The following is a 26,027-nucleotide window of genomic DNA, read 5'->3' as shown; positions in this document are numbered from 1 at the left end:
TTTAAAATGCTGAAGTGAGGGTTAAGTGGGGCAGGTTTCAGTAGGATGAGAAAGAAGAGGCCCCATTTAATTTTTTTTTAAAAAAATAAAAATATTTTTTAAATTATTTTCAATTTTTCATTAAAAATATCACATTTTACTAAATGTCCACTTTAACCATATAGAACTATGCACATTTAGGTTGTGCATATGGTATTGTTTTAATTTTGCTAGTTGTTTATGTCACAACTAATGCCGCTACATTCAGTGATATATATGAATTATGATTTATGAGTAACATTGGTACAAAAAAATAGTACAAAAATATTACTAAGAGTTCTGTATGGTGTATGGGAGGAAGGCAATGGGGAGTTGACACAATGAGCACTGCACCACCTCTAAAAGTAATTCATTCCATTGTCAAACTTCTCTTACTGTCAATAATTACTTTCTAATGTTCAACAAAAATCTACCCTCCTGAATCTTAAAACTATTAGACATCTGGCGCACCAGATAATAAACCTGAATCCTCTTCTATGACAATCCTTGGGATATTTAAATAGTGTTTCCATGTCACTTTTCAGTCTTCTCTTCACCACACTGAACATGTTCATCACCTTCAACCATGCTCCATATGTTTACCTATTATCATCCTTGTTTCTCTTCTCTGAACCTGCTCCAACTTCTCTATATCTTTCTTGAAATGAGGCACCCAGAACTACTAAATGCAGTACCCCAGAGGAAGACTGTGTAGAACACAGTGGAATTAATACTTTCTTTATTTTGGAAACTATGGTTCATGCGTGAGTGTGTGTGCATACATGAGTTTGAGACTGCTTTAACTGCCCTGGCTCAGTGCTAGGGAATCCTGGGACCTGTATTGTGGCACTAGAGCTCTCTGACAGAGAACGCTAAATGTCTCACCAAACTACATGTCCCAGAATTTTTTGTGGGGGAGAAACTGACTCAAAATATGGATTGAATAATACTCTCTTTTAATTGGGATCTGTTAGCATTTTACCATCCTTACTGAACAGCAACCCCACTGTTTCCTTGTTCATTCTCTTGCTTTGAATATATCTGAAAAAAACCCTTTTGCTGTTCCCTGCTTGCCTAGCCAGTCCCAGCTTGTTCTGCATTTTAGCTTTCCTTATACTATTCCTACAAGCTTGGGCTACATATTTGTACTCTTCCTTGGCGATCTGTCCCTCCTTGCCATTTTTCTTCCACTGTCCATCATACCTATAAAGTCATATTTACCTTCTTGAACTAGGAGTTCAAGCTCATCTTGTTCGCTTCCCAAAGTGTGCATTGTTTTTTAGGGATCTGAAGCCTTGTTTGTTCTCAGCTATTAATTGATTTTGCGTTTTACTGTAGAATGCATTGTCTCTCTCATTTTCTTCTCTAGAATTCACATCAGATTTGCCATGCTACTACCAAAGACATTCTTCCCAGTCTTTGTGAGGTACAGGCCATTCTGTTTCTCTTTTTTTCCTCTTTTATTTCCAAATATTTTCTGAATTTTCTACCAGGTACGTTTATGTGTATTTAGCCTAATTTGTTTTGTAACTGTTTCCATTCATTCAATGATTAATCCTGCAAAGTTCCCTTTTTCTTCCTTCATATAAAATATGAAAGGTTCCCAGGTTTTATGGAAATCTTCCATTACCTTTCCTTTAATAAGAAAAGTTAGTTTATCTATTTCTATATATTCGTACGTCTTCTGTACCCATCCAATCAGGGCAGTTCTGAATAGCTGTGGCACTGCTGCTTTGTGATCAAGCATGTTGTGCCTTTGGAACAAGCTTGGCAATGTGATGGCTACAAATTTAATAAATAAGCATCATCCTAAGGCTAAAGTTCTTCTGGGGAAACTGAAATTAGCAGCCACTGTTCATGTTTTTGTAACTTTAAGGGTCAACTGCTGCCATGCCTTCTACTTGAATTGTGAAAAGTACTGCAGCATGCTTCTTGTCTAGGGTAGGAAAATTAGACTCTTTTCAGCACATCTCAACAGAAGGTGTATGAGTTGCAAGCTTCTGAGCTGAACTAAATGCCCCTTAGTGACCTGGTAAGATCAACAGATAAATATTTTTCCTATCTGTCTCAAGATTCCCCTCTATGGTAGACTCTGTCCCAAACTCCAGGCAGATGTCATGCTGGTAAGGCAAAAAAGATTACATCCACACATTTTATCACTTTCCCCAGAAAGGGAATATTTTAGTAAACAAATTATGCAATGACATAGACTGCTAACTATGACCTTCTTCCACAGATATGGAAATTCTTCATTCTCTTTAAAAAAGTTTTTTAAAATACATTCTAAAACAGAGACAGATTTTATTTCACGGCTTTGAATTAAGCAGAATGGACATAGAAGGGTCAAGCTTATATATGGCTGTTTGTTGATATCTAGGGAAGCATTTGACAGAGCTCCAGGCAAAAAAAATCATGCAAGGACACCTCAGGCTTGGCCTCTGTTTCAATGACAGCCTTCAAGTCAGACTGGATGCCAGTGATTTAATCAACAAAGTATCTAGCAAACAAATCAGATGGCTGCAGATGTTTCTATATCCTGGCTATGAGAATCCTCTCATAGCCAGGATATAGAAACATCAGCAGCCATCTGATAAAAATCTACTGATGTCCCAGAACATGCAAAAGATGTACTCCTGCACTAAGAAAAGTAAAATTGTTGTGCTAACAATTCATCAATACTCAGGCTATCAGTGGTTGAATTGAAAAACTTTTGCTTGAAAAAGCAATTAATTTCCTAAGGATCTCTTGATTTACTTTTTTGACTGCTATTTCTCTGTGCAGAATGGAAAATGCTGAAACCATTCAAGATTGTCTTGTGGATAGTCTCTCTTTCTCACTGTGTGTGTATGTGTTCTACAGCTGAGAATATACTATTTCAATATACTAAAAAAAAAAAAATCTAGCAGGCCAACATTTTGATCATAATATAATGGGCATTGCTGTTTTTTCCCCTTGATATTTTGTTGTGATTTTGGTTTAACCTATGCAAGGGCTGTATGTCAGGTATTTCACAAATAATTTGCTCAATGCCTACAGCAGAGTTTAGAAATAACTGTCTAGACAACCTAATTGTTAACTCATTAGATTTTCCTCCTAGTGTGGTTTAACTCATTAGATTTCCCAGTTAAGGCTGAAGTTAATCCTCTATTGTGCTAAAATACTTTTAAAATGTTGAATTCATTGATGGTTCTTTCTCTTGAAGATTCTGGCAAACAGGAAGGGGCTCAGGAGAAGCATTAGAATTGGAACAAATGTGCCGCATCTTTCTGTTGGAAGGCAGACTAAGTTGCCTGTTAAACAAAAACCAGAACTACAGTAACTGAAGATCCTAAACCTGTCTTACCATACACTGGCCTATATATCCTTCTACTAGATGCGGGTTAAGACTTTCTTCAGTTCTTCTCCTCTCCTGATTTTATTCTGATAACCAGTGGTGTCACTTGGGTTGGCATCACCCAGTGCAGTAACTCATGGTGTCACCCATTCCCCACTGACCTCCTCCCATACCATACCATATACAGCACTTTATAAATAAAGGTTAATAATAATAATAATAATAATAATAATAATAGAATCCTTAATAAAAATTTTTGTACTAATGTTAGTTACAAATCATAATTCCCATATATCACTGAATGTAATGGTAACAGTTGTGACATAAACAACTTTTGTTGTTGTGTGCTTTCAAGTTATTTCTGACTTATGGAGACCCTGTCATGGGTTTTCATGATAATATTTGTTCAGGGGAGGTTTCCCATTGCCATCCCCTAAGGCTGAGGGCATGTGAGTTGCCCAAGGCACCCAGTGGGTTTCATGGCTGAGCGAGGAATTGAACCCTGTTCTCCAGAGTGGTAATCCAACACTCAAACCACTATGCCATGCTGAGTCTCCATAAAAAAATAAAATTATATCTTTAGGTTACAATATCACACTTACACCCTAAATGGATTTACATGCACATAGTTTCGTGTGGTTAAAGTGATGATTTGGTAAGATGTGATGCTGTTAAAGAAAAATTTAAAAGAATTTTTAAAAATGAATTTCTAGTGTTTTTTTTAAATTAAAAACTTAAAGTTTAAAATTTCTTTAAAAAACAAACCAACCAACAAACCCTGGGGCCTCTCCTTTCTCCTCCAACTGAGGCTCACCTCACTCCCACCATCCCTTTGGCATTTTTAAGGGATGCAGGTGAATGCCACAGCCCATTTCTGCCAAAAGGCAGATGTTTGAGGATCAGTGGTGTCATCCCCTTTGGGTGCCGTCCACACTCCCCACACTCCCCTAGTGAAGCCTGTGATGACAATGACAAAGATGAATTACCATCTTTATTTCTAGCTCATTTATTTCTAGCTCCCAACACTGTGATTGATATACCACATTACATATTATTATTGGGTGAGCTGCAGTGAACTCCTTTGCAGTCTTGAGATTTATAACATTGTTCACACACAGTGCTAGGCACTTAGACAGTTAAGTGAAAAGTTTTCTCAACCCCACCCTTATTTTTTCTATTCTTGGTTTTTTCCTCTCTTCCTATTCTGATTCCCACTCACCCTTTGCTTTTGTGGGTTATAAGTTTTGAAGGGCTTAGTAAGGTTTGAGCTATCTGTTAGTAGCCAACCCATTTAGCTAAACCCACATGCTCCCTATGTCCACTCAGAAGTAAATCACATTAATCTCCTTTTTAAATCTTCTCGTGTGTTTGTTATTGCTAGGCATTTGGATGAGAGCAGAAAGTTTTCCAACCCATCCACCCCCCATACATTTTATCTTGGCCTTTTAAAAATTTCTCCCCTCTCATCCCCTCTCACTTGGAACGACTATTGATGAAATTCAAGGAAGAAAGTGCAAAAGCAGAGTTGCAGCTGACCATTTTTTAAAAAACAAAAAATAACCACAGATAAATTAGCTAATTTTAATGAAGTGAGGCCAAAAGTGGGCAGTATACCCGTCAGTGCCTCAGTGGAAAGATCCAGGGAGGTGGTGAGGAAGAAAGGGGGCACCAGGGAGTTTTCTATCAAAGTAGTGGTGCAGAAGAAAGACAAGGGGAAACAGCAGCCTTCAGGACCATGACGGAGATTAGGGTTGTATGAAACTTCTTTTCAGGGTCCCTTAAAACCACAACGCAGGCTAGCTGATCATTAGTTTGGTGGTGTCTCTTGCCTGCATGAGCTCCCTCCCTTAGCTGCATCTTTCTCTGGTGGTGGCAGTGGCAGGTGGGGAACTTTTTCAAAGCTTGGGTGAAGGATATTACTTCTTATGGCTTGGAGTGTAATTTTGGGACAGACAGACTGACTGACTGGAGCAAGGAATTAGAGTATGTGGCAGGGGGAGGGGGAAAGAAGCAGCAGTAAAAAGCAGCTTTCAGATTTCGGACCCTGCTTAAGCTTTGGGAGCTTTGCTGGGACACTGCTGCTCCTGTTTGGTTTCGCTGGTCAGGCCAAAACTAGAAGCAACAAAAGAAGCAATGTTTGTATATGTCTATGTGTGTTGGGGGGAACAACTGAAGCTGTGTGTGGAAGACATGTCTCTGGGGTCAATTCACTGAAAGGATCCTTTGCATCAGAGGGCTCTTGTAGTTAAATTCTCTCCCTTTCCCTGTCCATGCAATTTTCCAGTTAAATCCTCTACACACATATATACCGGCTGTACCCTTCTCTGCCCCAACAAAGCAGGACTGAGAGTCTTTCCTCACTGGGGAGAAGCTTCTCACTTTGTACCTGGTCACCTTGGGAGTGACAACCAAGCAGGTGGCTGAACAGTGACAGAGAGGCCTCTTGTCCACACTGGCCTTTGCTACAGGAGTGGCATGCATATAAGGCTTCTCAGTTGCTGTTCATTCAGCTGATCAGTTGCTGCTCCAAGGGCGATCAGGTTAGAAGTGACCAAGATAGGTTATTTTGAATTTGCAGTAGAACAGTAGACCTAATATCAAGCAATATGCATAGGGTTGTCACCTAAGAGAAAAGGGGATGGTAGCCAGAAAAAAAAATGGGTATCACTGCTTTAATGTAATCAAAATGGTTTTTGTTGCAACAACAACTTTATTATTATTATTATTATTAACCTTTATTTATAAAGCACTGTAAATTTACACAGCGCTGCACATACAATATTTTAGTTAGACGGTTCCCTGCCGTCAGGCTTACAATTGTTATCCTGCTTTTTTCTCAGTTCAAAACTCAAGGAGGGTTACAGGGGATAAAAAAGCATTCACAAAATACAAAAGTTAAAATGTGAAAAAACAACTACAATATTTTGATTTTTTTAAAATGACAGTCTTCATTTTGATTGATAACTAAGGTAAAGTAAAGAAAATCTTTAACTATGGCTTAGGCCCAGGTTATTTGAAGAACTCCATCCTGAAGTGTGAAGATATATCATTAGAAATCAAAGCCAGAATCATCCATGCCATAGTACTTCTGATTTTTATATTTTACATATAGACAGAGAGGGAGGGAGGGAGGGAAAATTAAATTCAAAATGTAAACTAATCAAATCATTTCAAGTGTGGTGCTGAAGGAGAGTGCTATGGATACCATGGACTGCTTAGAAAGACAAATAAATGGGTACTAGACCAAATCAAGTTTGAATTCTCTGCAGAAGCCAATTAAATTGAATCCGTTTTACTTTGGACACATCATGAGACCATGTGACTTACTGGAAAAGACAATAATTCTTGGTAAAGTGGAAAGCAGTAGGAAAAGAGGGGAACTGTATTAGAATTGGATTGATTTGATCAAAGAAGCCATGGGTCTGAGTTTGCAAAACCTGAGAAGGGGAGTTGATGGATCTCTCTCACTAATAGGCCAACTTAAGTTGATATCAGCAAAATAAGAACAACAATCCATCCCAACACTCCCATTATGGTTTTCTCTAATCTGCTTCTTCACAGAATCACACACTTTCAGGGGTCTGGTCAGGTTGGAACTTGGAGTGAAAAATACAGCTAGCTATATTAATGTCTTCCCATTCCTATCTATGACTTTTTAAAGAAAATCTGTTCAGAAGTATGTTCCATTAAATTAAAACAACAAATCATGTGCTCTACCACTTTCCTTTGCAGTCCATGCTTCCTGGCTGGGAGTAAGAGCATGCAGTACTACAACAGTTCAGAAAAGTGTTCTGCATTTGTTCGCAGGCAAATAAAACATTTCAGATTAAGAACACTCCACCCACAAGCCACATATCTGTGAGATTTTGCAACTGATAGTATATGACATTTTTATGACCCACCGTGATTTTATTTATAAAAGAAATAGGGTTATAATTTTTACTTTTCTGGCTGTTGTGTATCTGTAAAAAAACATATACAGGGGATCTAGTCCAACATTTTATTACCATGATAGCCATGGTAATAGATGAGGTTTTTTAAATTGATAATTCTAAAGACTGGATCTGAGTTTTTCTCTGTATCATAATTCAATATGCATAGGATGCTTTTCAGCTGTTTGTTTGTTTTTTAAAAAAAACTTTCATTATATGTTGGCTATCATGGTAATAAAATCAAATCCAAGTGAAATGACATTTATAAAATCCATTCCCCCCAATGTTAATAAAGAGGTAGAACAAACAGAGTGGTTTCCAAGGTATCCATCAATTGTAGTTCAGAGTAGACCTTAGAAAGAGAAAAGCACACTATAACAAAAGCCCGGAGCTCAAAAATTCAGATAGAAACCTAACATTAAAGAAACATTCTGCACCTGTTTTCTTCGTACAGTTCCCCCGCATCAAAAACAGACTTGCTTTATTTTTATTTTCCCATATTCTCCATTCACCACCTCCTTCTGTCTCTGATTCACCCTTCAAACCCCTCCCTGAACATTTCTTAGCTATAATTGTTAGCAAATGAAGCATTTTATTTTATTTTCACTGTTGTTTTCCCTGGGAAGCCTCATTGTGCCTTCAAAAGACATTCATGTAAGAATTAACATGTGGATTGCTTATACTGTTCAGTTTCATTCTGTACAAGAGCTTGACCGATACAAGAAAATTGAGCAATTTTGATGTCATATTCATTAGTCCAATAATTCAATGAGAAAAGAAAATATTGTCACTCGTTATTTCTGTACAATTGGCACCATCACCTATTTTCCTGTACCAGTGGGAAGGAAAGCCACGAATAAAACTTTGAAGGGTTTTTTCCCCCAGGCTTTTATATTATAGCAGTGAGCAGTGAAGAATACATATTACAAACACAAACAGCCTTATGAGCCAAGGGAACATCTTCTAGCTAAGGTGCTACAGCGTCTACATTAGATGTATGGCTATAGGAAAGAAAATGCTTGCTTATAATTTTAAATCTCATATTCATATATTTATTGTATAGTATTTTTGAACTACCATTAAAGAACTTCACATAAAGTTAATATTTATTCCTCTATTTTAGAGTTTTCCTAGGGGAAGTTGGATGTATAGAAACTCAAGCACATCTTCCCGCAAGAGTGCTTGGAAAATGGATGTGCACTGTTCAATTGCAAATGCAGTCCAATGACAGGGGTGAATTCACATTACAGCTTTATTACACAATAAAATAGCAGGTGATATCAAAGCAGTCACACTAACCATATTGAAGAAAAATAAAAACAGCTCTAGGAGTAATGGAAAGAGGAAAACTCTCCTGGAAACCATACCCTTCAAACATGTTCTTGCTGCTAGGGCAACAAGACTACTTTGAAATAAGCATCCAGAATGTCACTGTCACATAAGACAATGCTGCACAATGCCTCCTACTGGGTCAGAGCAGAGACTCTGAACAGGACTACCTCCTCCCACATGAAACTGTCTGAACTTTGTGTAATCTTCAGGGGCCCTTCAAGTCTTTCTTCCTTCTACAGTTAGTCAAGGGATTTTTCAGTTGGAGCCCCCTTAATGTGGAATGCTGTCCTGGAGTTGTTTGGTGGTGCTGAACATGATCCTCTTTTGGCCTTCCAGTATGTCACTTAAGCTAATTATAGACCACATTTTTAATAGACTTTACTGACTCCAAGCTGTTTGTACTTTTTTAAATTGAGTTTTATTGAGCTATGTATTTGGCCTTTTATATTTAAAAAATCCTTTGTTTTATTCGTAATTCTGTAGCTGCCCTAGAAGTATTGCAAATTGAAGGGCAGCATGTAAATTCATCTTTATTGACCTTTCGTTGCTTGGTAAAGACTATACTTTTTTTGGCATGCCTTCAATATTGATTACGTTTTCCTCTGTGAGTTGTTTAGTTTAAAATATGCTGCTTAGTTTCTTGCAGATTCTGCTCATATTTTTAGCTGCTGCTTAGATATTTTAGTTGGGAATGACATTCCTCTATTTGAATCTGCCTGCCAAGTTCACTTATCTTCTTAATGCTTTCTGACTTGCCACCATCAAACATAGTAGATGGGTACCTCAAACAGGCAGCATCTTTTCAGCTGTGATACCCAAGTTCTGGAACATAACTTTTCTTAAAAAGAAAAGAAAAAGCAGCCCATTTCCTGCTCATTTTATTTATTGACTGTAAACTACCATCAACATTTATAAAGAGAATGGGTATAATGCCAGACATAGTTGATTAAATGTGTTTAATTGTGTTGCTTGGATGTTTTTATTCTATTTTCTCTTCAGCCTGAAAGATCAGCACACTGTCCCTTGGGGTATACCACCTAAGAGTTAGAAAGAAAGCTTCCGAGCTAGAGTGAAGCCAAAGGCTTTCATGGCCAGCATCCATAGTTTTTTGTGGGTTTTCAAACTATGTGGCCATGTTCTAGAAGAGTTCGTTCCTGACGTTTCGCTAGCATCTGTGGCTGGCATCTTCAGAGAATGCTGAGCTAGAGTCACACCTCAACTCCAACATATTTTTTTAGCTGCTGGCTAGCATTGAACTCATAACCTTATGGTATTGAGTGCACGGCTGCAGTACAGGCATTTAACCACTGTGCCACCAGGATTCCATATATCACATCCAAGGTGGGCTTGGCTAAAGAGCAAATTGATCTATATGAAATTCAACCACGAACATCTGCAGACTTTTCTTGCACCACCTTGTTTCATATGTAAATAGTTAATATCCTATGCATAGATTATTTGAAGGAATTCTTACCACTGTATTCATTTAACAATATAAATTCCTTTATTACAACTCTCTGGTCCAGTTAATCTCTTTAGCATGCCATAATCTTCCTTTCAACAATCAATTCATTTTGTTTCAACTCTAGTTCCGACTGGACCATCCTTGGCTAAGATGTCCTTTCCTATAAACTCTGGTGCCTTTGCAATCAAACGTATAGTACACAGAATCAACCCATTCACCCCAACGGACATATCCTTTCTAGTTGTGCCATTCTCCCCACAGTCAAAGACAGGGGTTTTTTTAAATATAAAGAATACCCATTTGTATAATCTATCCAATCCTACACCATCCGTTCCCCAAATCTATCCTATGATGTTCCTGTAGATGTAAGCAGCTAGCAGCATTTGTTTTTCTTATTACTGAGCTTATTACTGGTATCCTTCTGGGGCGCCTGGCAGAGGTGGGAATCGGGGGCACTGCGCTCCAGTGGTTCCGGTCCTACCTCTCCGGGAGGTCCCAGATGGTGCAGCTGGGAGACGTGTGCTCCGACGAGAGGGCCCTTAAAACTGGGGTCCCTCAAGGAGCCATTCTGTCTCCCATGCTATTTAACATTTACATGAAACCGCTGGGAGAGATCATCCGGAGACATGGGGCGCGGGGTTATCAGTACGCTGATGACACCCAAATAATATTCTCTATGTCTCCGACTGATGCAGTGACTGAGGATGGCGTCTCTCCTCTCGTGGCCTGTCTGGAGTCAGTAATGGGCTGGATGAGGGAAAACCGACTCAAGCTGAATCCAGAAAAGACGGAGGTACTCGTGATAGGTTCCCCTGGTCCAGGAATGACGGTGGTTCCACCTGTCCTGAACGGGGTCACGCTCTCTGTGAAGGACTCCGTGCGCAGTCTGGGGGTGCTTCTTGACTCGTCCCTTCACCTGACTGCTCAGGTGAATGCGACGGTCAAGAGCACCTGTCATCAGCTTCGGCTTATTCGCCAGCTGCGCCCATACCTGGCCCAGAGGGACCTTGAAACTGTGGTACACGCCCTGGTAACCTCGAGACTGGATTTCTGCAATGGACTCTACATGGGGCAACCCTTATACCAAACCCGGAAGCTTCAAATGGTGCAGAACATGGCAGCCAGGCTGGTCACTGGTACGTCCAGGGCCAGCCATATAACACCGGTTTTAAAAGACCTCCATTGGCTGCCCATTCGCTTCCGGGCGCAATATAAGGTGTTGGTGATGACCTATAAAGCCCTAAATGGCTTGGGCCCAGGATACCTGAAGGACCGCCTCTCCCCGTACATTCCGCCCCGCACCCTCAGAACATCTGGGCAGCAACTACTTAGGGTTCCCGGGGCGAGATTGGCCTCCACCTCTAGGAGGACTTTTTCCATCGCCGCCCCGGCCCTTTGGAACACGCTGCCCATAGAGCTCCGCTCAGCTACCTCCCTGGCCCAATTCAGGCGGGATCTGAAGACCTACCTGTTTCAGATAGCATTCCCCGAATAAGGCCCATAGGCCCTCCCCGCCGCACAGGCAATGGATTGGTTAACCCAGGGGCTTTTTGTTTTTGCTTCTATTTTGTTTATTGTATGATTTATGTAGTTTTTCTGTGGTTTTAATGAATATTGTGTATTTTAAATGTTGTAAACCGCCCTGATCTTATGGAAGGGCGGTATATAAATAAAATTATTATTATTATTATTATTATTATTATTATTATTATTAGTGGACAAGCCTATGTTGAGATTTTGGGATGACACTATAGCAGTCTTGATAGATTCAACTCGTAGTCCCTTGGGTCTCAGTATGGGTGAGCCTATAAACTCAGACAGCCCTTTCATACATCTGGGGACCATGCAGAAGTACAGCATGGTGGGGGCTTGGCTCACTCTCTAGCAGAAGTGCTGGCTGCTATCAGGAGGTGGACTGCGTCTCACACATGTCAGGAAATTGTGGTAAAATGTTCCATTTTCAGATTTTATTTTATTTTTTTAGTATTCATGCTATTTGGAGCTAGAGACATGCTAACTGTCAGACTATCTATTCTAGAAAAACTATAATACTTCTTAAGTCTCTAATTGAAGTGAAGCTAAAGGAAATGTATTGGATAGTGTAAGCGCTACTAAGCTTGATACAGTCTTGCACAAGCAAGAGCCGAAGAGCTTGGGCGTGGATGAGGCTTCCCTCCTTCAAGACAGCTGAATTTGTTTGTAATTACCGTTTGCTCCACGGTTGCTTTAGAATAGACCCACTTATGTGGTTGATGTTAAGGGCAGCAGCTGCCAGTATGTCTTACCTTTTTCTCTTGCTGTAGCTGCTTCAGCAGAGTGATCAGCATCACTCTCATGCTTTCTCACCCTTCCCTCTGCCTCACTGAAGGCTTAGACACTGGGAAATACATTTTTGCTGGGGCAGAAAAACAGAAAAAGATTGGGGGGGGGGAATGAGACCTTCTTCCTCACATTCCTACAGCCATCACTCCTGGATTAATAGCTGCAGATGCCACAAAGACCGGCCAAACTTAGCACTAGACTGGAAGAAGCTTTTTTTTTCTCCAACTGTGATTAAAATCTAGATCATCAAAGAACTCTGAGGACGTTCTCAATTATTATAGTTCTATGCCCAAGTAGTCAGCAAAATATTAGAACTGTAACCTCAATCTCCTACTCAACATGTCCGATAGATAGATAGATAGATAGATAGATAGATAGATAGATAGATTAGATAGATAAGATAGATAGATAGAGATATAGACACGCGCACGCGCACACACACACACACACACTTTTAACATTTTTCCACCCTGTATTTGCAATGTTGACTGGGAAAGAGCAGCAGCATTTTATCTTTTTATTGTTGTTTCGCTCTTTCTGAAATGTGAGTTCTGTCATTGCTTAGCTGTAACTTCTAAGCAACAGAAATTCCATTCTCTTACAAACAAGATTTTAAGCTCTCTGGGACAGCCAAAAAATAAATTTGGCTTAGGCCTGGACCAAAGTCCAGAGTCCAACAGCCCTGGTGCTCCCCCCCCATATGATCGCCCAGAAAAGGGCATGGTGTAATGGGGGTAGAGACATATACTGTCAGCAACCCAACAGACATGATCATCTCAGAGCCCTTTCTTTCATATCATTTTTTTAAAGTCAGAGAGCAGCCAGAAATGCATATGCATGGTTATAGGTGATAATTATATTCAATTTAGAATATGCTATTTTCTACTACAACATTGTAAACGTGTTTAGCATTAAGATTCCAGAAGCAAACTCTGTGTCATTTTGGTAGGCATGATGTTATAGTTTAAATTAGTTCAAAATCTGAAACTTCTGGGTATTTTTTTAAAAAAAAACATAATTGGGAAACATTTCTGTTTCGTTTTCCTCTGTTTTGCTCTAACATAGCAGAAATGTTTTAGAATCAGTCAAAAAAGCATAAAATGGGCTGGCTGGAAGTGGTGGTTGAAATTGTTAATAGTGTGCTTCACACAGTGGGCTGTTTAAAGGCATTCCACATACGAACATTGTACCCAGGATATTAAATTACCTAGCTGCAATACTGAAGCCCAGTTTGGAAATTCATCAGCTGCAAAACATCTGCAGTAGTATTTGTAGCTAAGCTCCTCACATCATGAAACTTCTAGAAAGAAAAGAAAAGAAGTAAAGCTACAGTCTAATACCTAACTGTAGTATTTTGATGCGAACACTGGCAATAGTGGAGGGGAAAGAAAGCTGCTGTAAGCTGCTGTTTACTTTCTCATGGAGGTGGCTCTGGGTCTGCATGTGGACCCCAAAGCTATTTTGCATCCCTTTAGAGTTGCCATAAATCAGAAATGACTTGAAGGCACACAACACAAATTCTTCCACACTCCTCAGACCACTTTTTTTCTGGCCAAAAATAAAGTAAATTGTTGCTCATGGAAGCCACCAGGAGCAAGCAGCAGTTAATCTTTTAGGTGGGTTACAGACCCCATTGTTTTAACATTTTTTAAAAAATGCTTTTCAAAACCAGAAATGGATTTCCAGCCACTTCCTTTCTTCTGTCACCTCCTCCCAGTTTGGCAATGCATGTGGTCCCCAGAGAATCACTGGGGAGGGGCAGGCTCATCCTGTTCTAGTGGTACTCACTGGGCCCAAAGTCAGAGATGATTTAAAAAGGAACATGGTGTAGTCCTTCTATTTGAAGAGGTACAATCAAGGACTCTCTGTACCAATTTCCTTTCAGCCAGACATATTCACTTACTCATCTACATTTTGGAAATACAAGGAGAGGGTGAGGGAGGGTGATACAAACAAACTGCAAATGAACAGTGTCTTGAGCAGTGTCTGACTGTCTTGAGCAGGATATTCTCCTTTTGGTCTCCTTTTACCAGGGACGTAGCCAGGGGGGGGGGGGTGTTGGGATCCGGACCCCCCCCCCCTTCCATTAGGAAAATGAATGGTGTGTGCTGCTGCGCCGCCACGCCCAAGCCCCATTATAATGGTGGCACTTAGTCTGGACCCCCTCTTCCTAAAATCCTGGCTACATTCCTGCTTTTACTCTAAAGCAGAAGTGGTCAACTGTAATTCCAATTTGTTGGACTACAACTACCCTAAGCATCAACAAGCATGACCAATGCTGAAGACTTGTACATATTGTGGTTTTTTAAAAAAGCAAATAATTCTCTTACCATTCTTGCCTCTTAAATAGTGAATGGCTTTGCAACTTGATACGTGAGTGTAAAGTGGAACATAAACACCTACTTTAATATCCAAAGTAGAAAATGCAAATAGAGAAGCACCTCCCTCCCCACATATGTTAGAGCCATCCGTTGTCATGTCATATGTGGGCCCTGCTGAAATGAACAGGTCTCACACAGCTCCCACTGATTTATTTAGGGCTTGGTCCATTGGATTGTACCCCATCCCACTTTTTAAATATGAATGTATGCCTGAAAAATGTATCTCAACACACATGCAAGGAAAGCAGGATTTAGCATTTAGAGTAGGTTTTAGGGAATAATTATAACAATAATGGTGATTTAAAAAAACCTTCATTCTAAAATCTATGCTAGTTTTGCACAATGAGCAGAAATAAACAGCAGTTAAGAACAGGTTTGTGTCACTAAGATGCATGATTCCAAATCCACCTGGGGCCAAGATCTGTTGAGTACAATGGTGCCATATTTGCAATTGCTTCTCAGAGGAGAGCTGCACTTTAAACGATGCTTAGCAACAGACATTGCACACTCTGCTGCTCCCATCAATCTGGGCACTTTGCACGTTGACTTTTCCTTTTAAGCACAAAGCAGAGAGCAAGCAAATGCATTGTCTCTATGCCAACAGAAGGCCCCACAGAAGGAAGGAGAAGAAAGAGAATGTGATCCTGCTTGGAATCCTGCTCTCAAATGGGAAATTCAGTATGTTTAACATGTAGAAGTCTTTGCACTATTACTCTCAAGTCTGAAATTAGAAGGAGAGACTGATGACCTGCTCACCCAGACCCTCCTATTCAGCCAAATACTGTGTGGGCATACAACAGTTGTTAGCATTAAAACCTCTGTTGGTTTTTAACATCTCAGTTGCACAAAGTAAATGGCATGGGTCACAGTTCTCCACCCACCTCATACTTTCTGGGATTTATAAAGAAACATATGTCAAAAATTACTCTGCTGAGTACATTTCTTTGTACAACTCTTGCTATTGCTGGGACTTCACAGGCCCAAGAGTTCATGTCACACTGCAGATTCAGATTCTGATGGTCATAGGTTTTGACATCCCCTTGTATACTTTCCTGAGCTGAAAAGGTAGCTGTCCTGGAACCAACATCTGGCTCTCAAGATGATTTCCCCTTTAGCTTCTCCTATCCCTCATCCATGTGCAAACAACAAGACTACAGAAATAACTATAACAACTTAAATTACTCCAGTGTGTACCCAGGAAATGTGCAGCCTCCAGAAGATGAGCCTCAGCCAGACTTTGAAAGGCCTCAGTCAATTGGTGGCCTCTGCTAAGAGAACAATGTTTGTTTGGGGAGGGTGGGAATTTTGGGATATGGGGTTTTGTATGGATTTTTAACTGCAAGCTTCCTCGATTGTCACTGACAGAGAGGTGGGGTATAAACAAAATTTATTAATATTATTTTATTATTATTGGAATCATTGCCTCCTATAATGTGTTAGCTGAATGCAAGCCTTGTTTGATTTGCCTTGATTCTGCTTTACCTGATATGACTCTGCTTCACTGTATGTGACCACCTGGCATGACCCAGAACAACCTGAGTGCCTGTACATTTCCCAAGGCCAAGCCATGGACAACCAGGCCTTCAACATTTAACTGGTTGGAGCAGTGCATTGGGTAGGTTTCAATGTCTTTTAATTGTTTAAAGTAATATTTTCAAATTGATTGTGCTTAATGCTTTTTTTAAAAAAATTGTATTTCAGATGGTTTTAGTGACTTTTTTTTAATGCGTGGTGTGAGCCACTTTGGCTCCCACATGGAAGACAAGTGGAACAAAACTAAGCAAAACAAAACCCTCTAAATAGAAGGAAGGGTTGTAATGGCTAAATATAAGTGGACCAAAATTGTTCCTCCATTAATACAAATAAGTTTGGGGAAATGTTGCTTCCTCCTGTTATCTTATGTAGAAACCTGAAGGAAGGCAAGGGGAGAGTATTTAATATTGCTGACCCTAGTCTCTATCAAGGGCATATGCTACTATAGCAGAAAAATCTAATCATTTCTGTTAGAGGATGTGTAGATGGACCCCGTACAACAATAAAATGGGGTGGTCAAAACTGATCAATCTATGTATTAAGCTAAAGTCCTCCCTGAAGTGCAAACCCTACTGGAAAGTTACCAGTTATGACCCAGAGGTTTGTTTCTCTTCTAGTCTGGAGGCAGAGCTGGCAGGCTTAAAGTGCTAGGGCCTTTTTTTAATGATCTGGAAATAAGACAGTTAAAACCACCAAAATCCTAGCTCCCTTCCCTGAAAGCTTACCTGTAATCCTCAGAGAAGCAGAGAGGGGCCATCAGTTTTCAAGTGACCAACATTATATTGCATTGAGCTATTCTTCTTATAGTGCAAAATATTTAATGGAGTTGGCTTGGCTTTGCATGGTTAATTAAGACTCTTTGGCTTTACAAAGATGAAAACTGCTATCACTGGTCTGTTGACAGTGATGTAAATGAATTTCTAGCTTGTTAAATTCAATCCTCACCAGTCTCTTTCTCAAGAAATACTATTGTCAACATGGAACTAATTAAGACCCTATAAATGCACTGAAGATCTGTTTCAGCAACTTGAACTGGGTACTGCTACCCAAAAAAACAGTGGGGTTGACTAGGGGCCCCCTCCAGCGGTCAGCAATACTTCAAATGGGGAATGAGCTTTGTGAGGGGCTTCAGTAACCATTAGACCAGAGAGCACCAAAATATATCAGTACTAACTGGGAGGACTCCAGATTCTTGGTAAATTAAGGAATCTTTATTAGAAGATAGTGCAAATACACACAAGGATACCAACACACACACACACACACACACAAAGAGAGAGAGAGAGAGAGAGAGCATACATCCTAGGCATAAAATACTGTTTGATAACACTAAAATCATGGATCATGCCAGCAACTATCAGGTCAGAATGCACAGGGAAGCCATTGAAATCCATAAACATCTGGATAATTTCAACCAGAAAGAAGAAACTCTTAAAGTGAACAAAGGCCCGGTATAGACGGTCCTCGTGGCACGTCTTGATGATGTGCCAGGGTTGCCTCGAGGCGTTGCTTACAGATGCCCCGCAACCCTTGCACATCGTCTGTACATCAAAATGGTGGCGCCCTGTACAGATGGGCACCGCCATTTTGATGCGACAGACATCTAGTGCCCACATGTCACAGAGCCATCATGACATTACAAGTGCACCATTGGCACACTTGCAGCATCATTATGGCGCCGCAAAAAGAACCCGCTTTCTGCAGATTCTTTTTACTCTGCAAGGAAGCCGTGCGGTTTGTCCGCTGCAGCTTCCTCACGGAGCCAACCAGAGCGCCGGCAGACCACCCTTTTTGGGCAGTCTATATCAGGCCAAAGTTTGGCTACCAGTCCTGAAGAATAGCAAAATGAGGACTCAGCAAATGCAAATGGGAAATCACCCAGGGTCAGGGGCTTTCCCAGCAGATAATGATCACCAATTAGCAGACACTAATCCTCCTTTGCATATCCTCCCACCCTGAGGCCCTATCATCAACAACAGAACAATACACAGATTAACATGGAAATCATTCCTGCCAACCCTGTGACAACCCAGAAAGCTGAGGTTGTCACAGAACATACACAGAGTGTAGGCATGTACATGGGTTGCACTGTGTGCACAGTAACTAAGTTTTGGAGACATATTTGTACCTTAAAATTAGCCAAAGGCTAAGGTGATTTCATGAGAAACAAAGATTTAATAGCTCTTCAGAAGGACCATCCCCAAAAAGAGTTTCCAAAGTGCTCGATTGCTTTGATATACAGTACTAATTAATTGATGGTGGCAACATTGATGCACAAAGCACTGACAGGATCTGGGCCATCCCAAAATGTGTGGACAGGAAAGGCCTTGGGAACACAGTAGGGAATAAAGGGGATTGCAGTCTTGTTTGATCTGTTAGTGAGAACCAATCCTTCGTTTTTTGTTTTAGCAGGAAATGCAGACCTGGGGGGATGAAGCACTTAGATTTGATAGCTTTGTTTACTTGGATGTCCACATGTCTAGGAGAGTGATTCCTTTTTTTCCCTGGGAATCTGACATTTTTATTGTTCCTGAAAGGTCATCAATCTCTCAAAAACAAGCTATCTCCAAATATGAGATATCAAAATATGAGGACCACAAAATGCAGCACAAACTATGCTGGGGTGCACAACAGCAAAGAAACAAACTAGTAATGCTATTGTTTAAAAATAGATGTTCTAGGAACACTCCTAGTAAAATGACAAGCACTACAGTTTGGGGACCATGGAAATTTTCAGGGTTGGTTTCAAAACAATCTCTCACAGAGAACACTACAGTTATGTAATGTGGATGACAGCAGAGTGAAAATGAGAGTCCTGTAGTCAGTTCCCCATCAGTGTCCAGCACTTCATCTATGGGCTTACTCTACTCAAATCAGAGCATGGCCACAGATTAGTGTCCAAAAGAAAATAAATTGAGGAGGTGTGAGGAGGAAGGTGTAATTTAAAAATAATACCAGCTAATGAAGCAGAAATCTAAAGGAATTTACTTCATCCTCAGAAAGTGGAGGCAGAACCTATCCAGCACATTAACCAGGCAGTATTCTTGACAGGGAAACACAAGGGAAGACTACAATTAGGAAAACAAGAAGCTGAATTGAGTGCCCATCTTCTGAATGGGTAACTATAGTGTTCCTGGTTCAGACTTTTATTCTGAACCTTCCATCTAATTTTAATCCATGTACTTTCCATCTAGAATATAGTATAAAGCAAGGTGAAGGGAGAAACAGTCACTGGATGGGTAAACTTTTGCAAAAGCAAGTTGGCTGTTCAAAAATAATTGAGGAATTCAGATCTGGGTAACTACCGAAGCAAAAATCCCAGTTTGAAGCAAAGAGGTTACAAGACAACATCTGTCTTTGGGTATGCTTCTGATAGGATTATGACTTTACACTTGTGGCTCCCAAAAGCATGAATATATAATTCAGCATTCTCATACCTGAACCATATCTCAAAAATCAGGATGGTGAAGATATATCTTCCTCACAACTCTATCAGTAATAAACTTGTGCCAACTTTCCCCTTACCATTGTACCAAGGAATGCTTGTGAGTAATAGAGAAAATGAAAAAGAACAGGGCAAGTATGACACACCTGTGCTTGTCACATCAAACACAGTTGTACAAATCCATGCTGTAGATGCACCCAGCAATTCATTTCATCAGGTATATTTCTGTGAGTACCAGTAAAAGAACTACTGTCTCCCATTTCGCAAGCTCCAAAAATGTAATATTTTCTTTCATCATAAATCACAGTGTATGACACTCTGAGTCGTGCATGCATCATTTCAGTCTCATCAATCAAAGCCAAAATAATATATGAATAAAAATATATAATCAATAGAACTGAGATTTCCACATGTAGCATTTTTGCACATTTTTGTTCCACTTTCTCACTTTTTAAGTGAGCAGAGGAAGCCTTTTCTTTTTCTTTGCAGAAGTGCACATCACAGAATAAGAAATGACTCCAAATACAGTACATATTCTACGCTTCTCATCTGGCAATGGCATTCATACACATTTTCTTGAAAATATCAAAGGGGATCATTTGTTCCTCCTTCTGTCTATTACAGCAATAGCAACAGCATATAATAATAATAATAATAATAATAATAATAATAATAATAATAATATACTTTATTCAAAGCAGTTCACAGAATTTTTAAAAAACACTCATCATAAAAACACGTATCATAACATCTCTATACAGTTAAATACCAATAAAAATCAAAGCAGCATATAAAACAAACACATGGAATATGTCTATCGTAGTTAGCCATTTCTATCAGAGGAAACATTCTCTATAAAGAGTCCGATTTTGATACTACTAATCAGTGAATTAGGACTCCCTAAGTGGTTTACAGCGTGTAACCCAACTGTCCCCAACAAGCTGGGTACTCATTTTACCAACCTATGAAAGAATGGAAGGCTGAGTGGACCTTGGAGCCCTGCCTGGGATTGAACTCACAAACCTGTGGCTGCAGTACTGGCATTTAACCACTGCACCGCCAGGGCTCAATAACCACCCAAAGCAGTTACAACACTGTAAGCCACTTGAGAAACTACAGGGATCATGTAACTCCCTTAAAACCGTTCCACTGACTACCAGTTAATTTCTGGGCACAATTCAAAGTCCTGGTCATTACCTATAAAGCCCTGTATGGCTCAGATCCAGACCATCCGAAGGACCAGGTCTCCCTGAACCCATCAGAGTTTTGAGATCCACAGGGGAAACTTCTCTCAGCAACATATACATGAAATAAATAAATGAATAACTAAAACAACTATCTAGAAACAACAGCTACCCAGTGTAGATAGAAAGCAAATTCTGATTTTGAAGTGCTGTTCTATTTTGACATGAAATCTCTTTTCTTGTTCAAATATGCATTTTTGGCAGGGGATAATTTTTCAAATGTGCATGCAAATTATTATTTTTTTAAAAGTGAAAGTATTTTCCTGTTTTTGTCAAAGTGCCGCACATCAAGGACTTCTCAGAGGAAAATAAGGGGAAAGCAAAAAGTGTCTTTATTTAAAAGTCTTTAAGTCTAAGACTTGGGTGCATATATATATATATATATATATATGCGCGCGCAGTAGCCTTGAACTAAAAATAAAGGATATTTTAAAGAAGCAAATGCATACTGTTAAAAAGGAGGGATTTTTTTTAATAACACTCAACTGGAGATAGCTACACTGACCCAGAACTACTCCTGGCAAAATGCTGCAATCGATGGCAACTATTCCCTGGCCTACTAGGAATAAACGTTTAAAGGCATCTCATCTGACCCAGGTCTTCCTTGGTGGTGGTGGTGGGGGGGGGACAGTTTCTTCTTCACTACCTTCTTCAAATATAAAATTGCTTGGTGAAGGAGGAAATGCAGGTTGATGGCCACCAGAGGAGACAGTTCAGGTTCCTATTATTCTTCCAAACTGCTTCCTCACAAGCAGTAAAGCCAGTTTGGGTCAGAGAATATGGTACTTTATTAGACTTTTTAAAAACTGTATTTCAGCAATAATCAAAAGACAGACAATGAATTGAAGGCCCTTTGAGGCAGCATTCTACATCTCAGTTCTCGTTATCACTCAGTTTTATAGAATCTACAGTTAATACATAAGCATTCTTAAACACGCTCCCTACTTAAATTTAATATAAAAAGGATTTGCAGTTTTGTTCACTTCAAAGGAGTTATTCTGACAAAAGCCTAAAAACTGAATTTGTGAATCAGAAAAGCTCCCTATATTCTCCCCCCCACCCCATTTCTAATGCAAAGTAGCATGATAGAGCAGATGATGCCACAATCCTCAAACCTTTCCCTTCAAAAAGAAAGTCAAAGGAAACTGTTCCAGAGTAAGAATTTGAGGATTGCTGCCTAAAGCTATTAAACTTATTCTATAATGCAAAAGAATTTAGATTAGCATGCAAACAAGAAAACGTACAAGCAACCAAAGAAAACTTGGCACAACTATATTTGTACCAACTCATTCTAATGCCCTTCTGGGAAAAATGTAAGTAATAGAAATGCATCAAGTATAATCTTTCTTATCTTAAAGTTTTGCAGTTCTTAAAGCAAGTTTAACTATGCTGACCTCTGGTTGTGACGATGACATTAACTGTGACCTAGTAAGAAGTGAACATTTTATTTCCTTTGTGCCATATTTTCGTCCAGAATTCATCCAAAATTAGTCTTACAAGGCAGGAGTTTAACAATATGATCACCTGAAGAGATGTAAACAGCGTTCCTGAGTTTAAGTCATCTGACATACACAGCTGCTATTTTTTTACAGATAAAAATATGTTGGACAAAAACTGTTCTGACATATCTATTGCATTTTGCCTTGGGGGTCCTTTTTGTTCCAGCCAATGTCATGTATTGAAACAAAAAATACTGCATGATATTTTATGGTCAAAACATGATGTTGTGATTCAGAGAATCTAGTGACAGTTTGGATGAAGAACAAACCCTCCTAGTGCCCAGAGAGAAAGTGGCTGACAACTGTAACCTGAAATCTCTCCTCCTGCATAAATAACCGGTTGTAGACCAGGGCAGCTAAGTCAATAGTGGCATTCAGGATTCTTTCATCATCTGAAGTACCAGTGCTCTCCCTACCAGCAAATAGCAGCAGCTACTCCCAGGTTGTCACAGCTGCTGGTGGGGCGGATGGAGCGCAAAAGGCTAAAGAATAATCTCCTGCACACTGTCCAAAAAGAAATCGTGCATGCCACACAGGATGCACTGGATGGGTCACACCCACCCTGAAGATTTAGATTTGCAGCTTGAGCATGCTCCTGAGTTTAGCCTTGAATTCCCAGTGGTGGTTAAGAGCACGTTGCTAGCTGTGCTCATTCCTAGAGGTTTCTGATCTAGCTGTAGTGCAAATGCCTTGATTATATCCTATTTGGTTTCTATAATATGATTTATGTGGGGCTGTCATGAAGAATCTTTGGAAACTGCAGCTAGACCAAAATGTTGAATCTGGAACCTTGACCAGGACTAGTTTCAGGGAATCTATAACTCTCTTGTTTCAACAGCACCCAACCCCACCTGTTTTCAGGAACAATTCAATGTGCTTGGTATGGCCCATGAAGTCCTATACAACTTGAGTTCAAGCTGTGTGAAAGACCATACCACCACGTATAAATCTGATTGGCATGGCAGGAGACGCCCTTCTCTTTACTTCCACCACCTTCAGAGATATGTTTGGTGCAGGCACTAGAGAGCCTTTCCAGTCATCACTCTCAGATTATGGAACTCCCTTCCAAAGGGGGTTAGACAAACCCTGTCTCTCTCTTGTCCTTCTGTCAGCAAACACATGAAGCACTGGAGGGAGCATCCAGTCTCAGGGCACTATCACTTCAAAGCAACAACGAATCTGAACAGATGTTTTAACTTCACAGGGCACTTTAGGTCTGACAAAAAGAAAACAAGAGCTATGCACAGAGTCACTGCTATAAACTGGTTGCCTTTCAGGACACGTGGAGTATGTTGACTACTTCAAAAGTGGCACACAACAGGGATCAATTCAACAAATGATGAACAGCTGGTTGAATTTAGAAGTAAATATCTATTCTGCCAATATACACGGTAATCCTGGAAAATATCACCAAAAAGGGTTAGTGGTGTTAATACTTCCCTCTGAAGGGAGAAATTCACTTGGTACATCCAGGGAAGGCAAGATTGGTTGCAGTGTTGTGACAATATCAGCTGAACCATTATTTCCACACTTGACAAAAATGTGGTGGAACTGTGTCACCTTAAAACTGGCAGATAGTCTGCTAAATATAGACATAATGTATACTAGCACCATTCAGTGGAGTAAACCACACACATCCCTGGTTACTTCTGCAAATGAGAAAACCACGAAAGGGCACATGTGCTGTTTGGTTCCAAGCACCATTGCAGTATCAAATCAAAGATTTCACTCTTCAAATACCTCAAGGGATGCCTAAAGAGGAGGATACTGGCTTGTCCTCTGGCATCCCAGAGGGTAGGACTAAGTCTAAAGGTTTTAAGTTACAGGATGGTAGATTTCAATTGAACATAAGAAGGAACATCTTCACAGTAAAAGTGTTTCAGAAATGGAATATATTGCTTAGAGAGGTCAAGGGGACTCTTTCTCTGGACATCTTCAAAAAGAGGCTGAATAGCTACTTGCTGGGGATGCTCTAGCTGAACTTCCTGCATTAAGCAGGGGTTTGGACTTGATGGCCTTTGGATCCCCTTCCCACCTTATGATTCTATTATTATTGTCCATCTGGATGACGGTTAAAAGGTTGCACTACAACCTCTTAATGTGTGAAACAATGAATGAAGCTGTCATAGTGCCATCTTCCTTACTGCCATGAGTGAAGATTACGTTTCTTCATTTGTACATTTTTAAGCTCACATAATGATATAGAAGTATATGGTTGTAGCAAATGTGGGTTGCCACATAGGAAGCCAGAATTGCTTTCCATCAAATGGGTGAGGTGAACCACCATACCATGAAAAATCTTCTGTGCAGCCTCAGTGTTTTCCAGTGGGTTTCCATTTCAAACACTGCCATGAACATGTGGATGCTTATGGACATAGCTGATAGGGCATCAGACAGAGGTGGGAACAGCAGTTACTCTGTTCCTTCTGCATGTGATATGTAGGCATGCAGGGAGCTGACTTGTAACCAATTCAACCCTCAGAGCACAGGACATATTTCTTGTTGTGTGCCTTCAGGTCATTTCCAACTTATGGTGATCCTAAGGTTGCAATTGCCTTCTCCTGAGGCCAAAATAGTTGACTTGCCCAAGATTACTCAGTGGGTTTCATGTCCATGATGTGAACCAAACCCTTATCTCCAGAGTTTTAGTCCAGCACACAAACCACTATGCCACAGCACAGGCGTAAGTGTACTCTTTATTTCACTATCACCACCACCACAAAAGCAGAACACCAGCAACCACAACTTGCCTCAGCAACAGCTAAGAGTCTACAAGCCTAACTCAACATCAAGCCTATAACAATAGTTGATGCTTGAGGTTGGGGTGATATTGGACACTCAAATATCAATCCAGTTCACAGGCCCCAAAAATTAAGTATGCAAAATCAGTTGTTAGTATGAAATATTTTTTTTAAGCTGCTGCCATGCTAAAATCCAAAGTGGCAAGTACTCCAGGGGCTACATATAATGGTTGGGAGACAGATGGCGGATTATGTGCTGCCACGTGTCTGTCATAATGACCAGCAATGCCACAGTACACACAGTCTTAAATTAGATAAAAATAATGAGGGACAAAAGATATCAAGATATTAGAGATCTAAATAGAAATAAAATTAAAATGTAGTAACATCTGTGACTATTCTCTAGGTAACTACTACCCATACATTTCCCCATACATCATACAGATTGATATTCCTTAATGAATAAGGTAAGTACTTGCACATCTCAGTAATTTCAGCAAGATAACTTTATATTACTTATATTTTTGCAGTCAGTAGGTGATTTACTTATATGCAAATAAGGTAAACACATACAAATCAAAGTACAAATTTTATTGAACGCCTTGTAGTGACAGCGGAATAGTCATTTGATTTGCATACAAAAAATAGACATTAGTGTAAAATATATGTCTGAAGGGGAACATAAATAAAAATAATCTTTTAAATAAAAAGCAGAGATAATCTTAAATAGTGTTTCATCATTTAGACTGAAATCTGTCATTTGCAGTCAGACCTCCATATT

At 39.9% G+C, this 26,027-nt stretch overlaps 1 protein-coding gene across 5 annotated transcripts in view; it reads right to left on the bottom strand.

The window, feature by feature from the left end:
* ENOX1 (ecto-NOX disulfide-thiol exchanger 1) overlaps positions 1-26,027 on the bottom strand; it is a 497,438-nt gene that overhangs the window by 281,259 nt on the left and 190,152 nt on the right. The window contains exon 1 of one of the 5 annotated variants that reach the window (XM_089511010.1): positions 12,367-12,465. The exons of the other annotated variants lie outside the window; for them this stretch is intronic. The gene's annotated coding sequence lies outside the window, so the exon portion shown is untranslated. Of the gene's footprint in view, positions 1-12,366; positions 12,466-26,027 lie in introns of those variants that run through there. 5 annotated transcript variants of the gene reach the window in all.

This window comes from Sceloporus occidentalis, unplaced genomic scaffold, assembly GCF_023333645.1.
Source record: "Sceloporus occidentalis isolate IW3139 unplaced genomic scaffold, rSceOcc1.0.p SCAF_2, whole genome shotgun sequence".
Classification (NCBI taxonomy): domain Eukaryota; kingdom Metazoa; phylum Chordata; class Lepidosauria; order Squamata; family Phrynosomatidae; genus Sceloporus; species Sceloporus occidentalis.
Note: the sequence above shows the minus strand (reverse complement) of the source record. Positions and strands in the feature narration are given on the sequence as shown.